This window comes from Excalfactoria chinensis, chromosome 4, assembly GCF_039878825.1.
Source record: "Excalfactoria chinensis isolate bCotChi1 chromosome 4, bCotChi1.hap2, whole genome shotgun sequence".
Lineage (NCBI taxonomy): Eukaryota > Metazoa > Chordata > Aves > Galliformes > Phasianidae > Excalfactoria > Excalfactoria chinensis.
In genome coordinates this window covers 82,044,230-82,050,756 of record NC_092828.1, presented here as the reverse complement: position 1 = coordinate 82,050,756, position 6,527 = coordinate 82,044,230, and the positions used below count along the sequence as shown (strand labels likewise).

Below are 6,527 nucleotides of genomic sequence, written 5' to 3'. Positions count from 1 at the left end.
CTGTATGGGGACACAAATGCCACCAGGCTCCTGGGTAGGGAGTGGGGAGCACTTCAGCACCCCATTAGGACTCAGTTTCTCCATGTTTGCTGGAGAGCTGCAGCTCTGCTATGCAGTCGGTGGCACTCGGGCATCCTGGGGTCACAGTGGAGCTGCAGAGAGGGCTGCTCCTTTTGCTGTCAGCATCCCTGCACCGCACTGTGCTCCTGCAGAACACGGAGCAAACCCTTGTGTTGGGTTCAGGGCAGCCCTGGAAAACATGCTTTAAAATCCTAATTGTGATCTTGGTATCCCTGTGCTCCTCTGACCCACTCAGCACCACATGATCCATGCTGTAAATCACCTGCATCACAGATAATTACAGCCCGGCTCTAATAAGCAAGCAAGAAGCCCATAATTATCCACAGAAGTTATTTGATGATTATTATTTTATTTTAATTAAGAAAAAGGAAGAAAGAAAGAAAGAAAGAAAGAGACACCCCAAACCCACAGGACCTCCATGGGTCTCATTGCTGTGACTCAGTGGGAGGGATGGGGCCGGACCCCAGCAGTGGGGCAGGGCTGCAGTGGGGCAGGGCTGCAGCACAGCCTGTAGTGTGGGGAATGTGGGGCTGTTTCTTCCCAGCAGTTCAGAGCAACTCAGATGCCCACTGCAGCCCTTCCACTGCCCTCTGCCCAGCACTGAGATGCTGAAGGATGCCGGTGTGGAGACCCACAGCATCCCTTGGATGGAGAGTTAATTACCCTTGTAATGAGCAGCACATGCTCTGTGTTAGGAAGGGATGAAGGAAGGAAGAGAGGAGGGCAGGGAAGGAAAGAAGGGTTTAAGTGTTTTGAGGTCTGTAGGTGATGGGAGAAAAGTGCAGGTCTTCAGCACTCTGGGAGTGATGTTACTGATTTCATTCTAAGTCAGACTCAGGTCTTACTGAATACATGTGTGATTTGTTCCATTATTAACAGCTGGGTGTGCTTTACCTGCTGGTACCTGAGGTTGAAACCAGTGGGAGATGTGAGTAAATGCAAAAGGGTTGTTCTGAGTGAGCTGGGAAGGGTGGGAATGTTTCTGTAAGGTCAGGGTAGGTCTTGTGGGGCTGTTGTGGCTGCTGCAAGCCAGTTTCTCTTTTGCAAGGCACAGAGATTGCCCTGTAGCATCCTGCAGGAGCACAGGGCTGGGGAGCGTGGGTGCACTGGGAAGGGTCTTGAGGGCATTACAGCCCTCCATCAGACATAGCACTGCATGCTGCTCCCTCAGGGGGCTGTAGGGTCCCAGCTGCTGCAGGCTCACTGAAAGCCACATCCCATGCCAGCTCCCAGCAAAGGCGAGCGTTTCCCTCCTGTGGAAGACAGCAGGATGGGGTTACACACAGGCAACGTAGCCCATTACCTCTCCTGGAAGAGCTGTGCACAGGGATGTCCACCTGCTTCAGATGTTGGTGGTGAAATGGAAGCGCATGGCTGAACCACCGATCCCCGCAGAGGCGTTGGGCAATGGGTGCTGAGCCAGCACAGCCTGTTCCGGCTGTTCTACGGTTTGCTCAGCATAGGAAATTGGGATCAGGCTGTGAAATTCCAGAGCTCAACATGAGGTGGTGCAAAGCATCCACTTCCCGTCCCCGAGCAGAGGCAAAGGAGGAGAGAGCGAAAGGCAGCAGGTGAGGGAGGTGCTGGGGAGACGTGGAAAGCACGAAGCCACCGAAACACAAAAAGAAATGGTGATGATATCCGGGCAGGGGAATTCATCTGGCCCTGCTCATCCCTAGAGCTGCTCTGGAAGAGGGATTCAGATGTTAAAAGGATTTTATATATATTTTTTTTCCACCATAAGAATAGATGTCGGAGGGCAAGTCGTGCTTTAGAGCTGTTAGTTACTCACGGAGCTCCCCAGGCTCGCGGTGTGACTGAAGCACCTTCGTTTCCCATTGGTGGGATGTGGATGTTAATGCACGCTGGGATCCCCAACCCCCCTGCTCCCAGCAACACTCTGGGTGTGAAAAGCAAGGAACCCCCTGACCCAAATGCACCGACACAGGAAGGGTGCTCCAAAACAGCCAGACGTGGGGCAGCCGAGGTGATCTCCTCATCCCTAAGGAATGTGACTCACCCCGCAGCGGTTGTTGTGTTGACACGGAGCTGCCCTTGCTTGCTCCACGCAGTGCCACTCGGTGCCTGCTGGCCCAGGGTCACCTCTGCCACCGGGGCCCAGGTTGGGGTCACTGCCGGCGAGGCAGCATTCCCATAGGAAAATGATTTGGGGGGCGAGCAGGGGGCTGCGATGGGGCCGCTTGTTTTCTGCATGGATATATGCAATAAGGGCTGATGTGGCTCGGCTGCAACCAAGAAAACCGTCCTCGGTGAGCGGTGCTGGAGAGGGATTTGCGATGAGGACGGGGCGCGCGGTGGCTCCGCTGCTGCGATCTCCCCTTCGTTTCCCATCACTACGGGGGCGGTCGGGCCCGGCCCGGCTCGGCCTCACCTGGAGCGGGCGGGGCGGTGGGGGGCGGCGGGGCGGGCAGCAGTTCGGTCCCGCCTCTCCCTCCCCCCCCGCCCCGCAGCTCTGCCGCCGCCCGCCCGCGCCGCCGCCGTCTCCCCCGCACCACCGCCGCCGCCTCCAAGATGCCCGGGCAGCGGCGGGGAGGCTGCCGCAGCCCGCTGGTAAGGGGAAGGGGGCACCGAGATCGCGTGGGGGGCACTGCAGGGAAATAAAGGGGAGGAGGGGGGGGCTGCAGCCCCGCCCTGGGTTTTTTTTTAGGGGTTCCTGTAGGATTTATGGGGCTCCGCCATCCGGTTATAGGGCGGGCGGCTCCGTGTTTCCGTGCCGGCCCTTTTCCCCCGGAACCTTCCCGCTGCCTTTTTAATTTAATGTAATGTTTTGGGGTGGGGGGTGCCGGTTTTTGTCGCAGCCGTTCCGCGGGGTTCGGCCGTGAGATCCGCTCTCCCGCCGCCCCCCAACCCGCTGAAGTTGAAATGGAAGCGGACGGTGAAAGAAGCTCTCCCGGCTCCCGAAAACGCAGCGGAGCGCGGAGAAATGCGCACCGGGCATCGCAGGCGCTGCGCTGAGCTCCGTGCGGTGCTGCCGGTCCCGAAGGGCAGCGCCGAGTTCTATGAAACGCGCCCCAACACCGCACGGTGCCCGAACCCACTGCCCTCTAACCCCCCCCCCCCAACCCCCTCGTCCCGGAGGGTCCCGCAGCGCTGCGGGGTTTGTGTGGGGCTTGAGATGCGGGAGGCGCTGCCGGGCGGCTGCAGGTGCTCCTTGCTGCGTTCCGGGTTCGGGTTTTTCCCCCCTCCGTTCTGAAGAGCGCTCCTCGCTCGGCCGCAGAACGCTGAGGGGGGGTTCGGCCGACACGAAGGGATCTGGGTTCCTCGAGGCCGCCCATGGGAAGTACGCAGCGATGAGGAGGAAGGCTGAAGGAAGCTGCTTTGGCTGGGGCAGGTGTTGGTGTGGTTCCGGAGCTCCGAGCGTGTCGCTCCGGATCCGTGTGTTGCTGTCCGTGTGCCGGTAGGCGGCATGGGATCGTCTCCGGAGCGCGTGAGATGGGTCGGTGACTTCGTGTTGGTTTTGTATCGGGATCATCTCTTCTTCTAGGGGTGGGGGGTGGGGGGAGCGCGTTCGCAAGCACGCTGTGGGTTTCTGCACGGCAGAGGGGTGGTTGGAACGTGTGGTTTTAGGGTTTGGGGGCTTCTCTTTTTGAGCCTCTCGGGTCAGTTCCTGACTCCGGAGCCATGTCACGCCGCAGGGTGACAGCTGTGCCGCCTCACTGGAGATGCCATAACCCCCAAACCAACAGTTTGCAGCACTCCATGCACAGCTCTTGCCAGATTTCTCCTCCCTCCAAATAATGCAGGCTATGGCCTGCCCCCAGCTTGCCTTTCCCTGAGAAGAGGGCACTGCATGGAGGCCAGCGAGAGCCTCCCTTGGCTGTCATCTCCAGCCGTGTGATGGCCTTGTGCCCCGGAGGGGGGGCTCTCCATCCCCCCCACTCACAGTCCTTGTGGTAACTCTGGCTGCTGGGATGTGCTGGGACGGGGCTGCAGTGTGGGGCGGTGGGGTTTTGGGCTGCAGAGGGGTTTCTAGTGGCCCCAATGGGCTGTGACAGCTCTCCTCCCACACTGCTGGCTGGCACAATAAGTGCCCTTTGTGCCGCTGGACACGCTGCCCTTTCTTAGGAAATGGCCCATTGTACAGCCTGGAGGCTCCGTCCATCCATCTGTGGGTTCCTTCCCAAGCAGGCAAACCCAGCGTGCCCAAAGGGACGCCCCATTCCTGCCCCCTCCTTGTGCCCACATCCCTTTCCCTGCAGAGCTTGTGCACGTTCAGAGCTCTTGTCCCCAGCATCACAACATCACCCGGTGCGCAGCACAGAGCTGGGGCTGCACCAAATGGGGCTGAGTCTGGTGCATTCCAGCAGTGCAGGAGATGCTTCCTGCAGGCCCCACGGCGCAGCACATCGTGGGGTGTCTGCCAGGAGCAGCCCGACTCGCCGACTTCCCATGACGTGGCTCAGGATTGGGAAATGAAAGGGGCTCTGTGCCTCTGCGGAATACCATTACCATTATTTATTGCTGGAATTTGTGTCTCACAGGGGAATTAATTGCTGGCTCTGTTCGTTTTGGGTCTTGTTTCGCCAGCCACGCGCTGGGGGGAATGGCCTAGAAATTAAATGTCGTTTGAATATGCAAACTCAGTTCTGAGTTGGTCGACCAAAGTGGGGGGAAAAATGAACTTCAGGCTGAGCTCTTCCTGGAGCTGAGCTGGAGCATCACAAGCATCAGCTGGCCCAGGGTCTGCGCGGGAGCAGAGGGAACGTGCACATGTACATCTGTGTGTGCACGGCAGGAGCTCAGCGTCCCACGGTGGAGAGAGCTTGGAGGTGGGTCAGGCATTGGTGTGGGTTGCCCTGGGTGGGGACCCATCGGAGCTGATGCCTGGGCTCTGCCATCTGATGGAGTTTAGGGGCAGGAGACCTCGTGGTGATGGTGTCCCTCCTCGGGGTGACACCCAGACTCCTGGAATCACAGAGCTATGGCAAAGCAAGCAATGGGTGCTGTGCTTTTTTAGGGTGGATGCACAGACCCAGGCCTTTACCTCTGCTCAGCACATTCCCCTGATGGCTCCCAGCTGCGCGTTGCATCACGGTACGGCTGAGGCATGCTGGGACCTGGCCATGGCTCTGGGTGCCTGCTTGCCTGGTTTTCATTCACCCTCCCAGGAACCTGCTCTGTTTTGTGCTTGGAGCTTTTCCCTGGCTGCAGGGAAGGGATGGGGGAAGCAAGGAAAGGTCTGTATGCCAAGCAGCTGTGGCTGCTGCCATCCACTTTTCCTCTGTGGCAATGCCCCTGGGGTCACTGATAGCCCCGGAGCCTCTGCTTCCTCCTGGGAAATGTTTCCTTGATAAGGAGGGGCTTGTTTGTGCTCTTGTTCCATCCTTTCTCATTTCTCCTGGAGAAAGTCTCCCAGAGAGGCTGCACGGAGGCAGTGAGTCCCCAGGTGTTTGCATGGGGAGTACCAAATGTAGAGGATGCTGCAGCCCCTGGTAGCCCAGGGATGAGTGGGTGGGATTACTGCTTGCCAGCTGCAATGAGGGTAAGAGCTGTCCTGCTCTGTGACTTGTTTGCCCTTTAGGAGAAGGAAGCCCTGCTGGTTGTGACCATAGGAGCTCATGCTGTGTGCTTCTGGCCCTGTACCTCCATGTGCGACACACTCGCTTTTTGGTGGCACGTGTTGTCCTTTAGTCACGAGTTGAATTTTCACCTCTCTTATCGGTTGGCTGAAGCTGTGTGGCAGTGTGTTGGAATGGGGGTGATGGAGGTGGGATGCAGCTTGATGTGGTGGTGGAAGAGCTTTGAGCCTTCCAGCAAAACCCCCATACATCCCAGGGGCAGCCACTGTCCTGGGTATACCACCAAGCCCCCAAAGGATGGGCAGTGGCTGAGTAATGTCCTCCCCATGGCAGCCCCTGAGCCCGCAGTGGGGCTGCCCCCATATGGGGCTGTGAGTTGAGCCTTGCTGCTGTCCCACCGGCCCTGGGTGCCTCTTCCTGAGCTGAGCCCAAAATATCTCCTACCTGCATTGTTCTCTTGTGGGGGATTACTGCTGATTGCTCCCCATTGTCCTCAGTTCCTGCAGGAAGCCCTGTTTATCTTACCCGCTTGGCCAGGAATGCAGCCCCACGCAGGCAGCACGGATATATCTAAACTTAGACGGAGCTGGACAATGGCCTTTGCATTTCCCGTCTCTGTGGCATCTGTCGCGTCCTGATGTTGTGGTTCTGGGGCTGAGTTACGTGGCCACCAATTAGCAGGGCACAAGGGCATTGCAGAGGGGAGGTCTGAGCAGCCCTTCTCCCATTTGCCGTGGCTTTGTGAGCGTGTGCCAGGCACTGAATAGGGGCAAAGCAGCGCTCGGAGCTGGGCACGTGTTGCGGCTCGTGTTGGGATGCACCACAGGGACAGCTGTGAGCTGATGGGCACTGTGGGGCCGATGATGGATGGGGAGCATGGGGTGGGCAGGAGGAGCCCCCTAGTAG

General features: G+C 58.5%; 1 protein-coding gene across 2 annotated transcripts in view; it reads left to right on the top strand.

The window, feature by feature from the left end:
• Positions 1-2,515: 2,515 nt before the first annotated feature.
• The window catches only part of MID2 (midline 2), a 47,121-nt gene continuing 43,109 nt past the window's right edge, over positions 2,516-6,527 (top strand). Inside the window, exon 1 of one of the 2 annotated variants that reach the window (XM_072336316.1) lies at positions 2,516-2,652. The gene's annotated coding sequence lies outside the window, so the exon portion shown is untranslated. Of the gene's footprint in view, positions 2,653-3,428; positions 3,539-6,527 lie in introns of those variants that run through there. The other variant, XM_072336318.1, reaches the window with a different exon arrangement.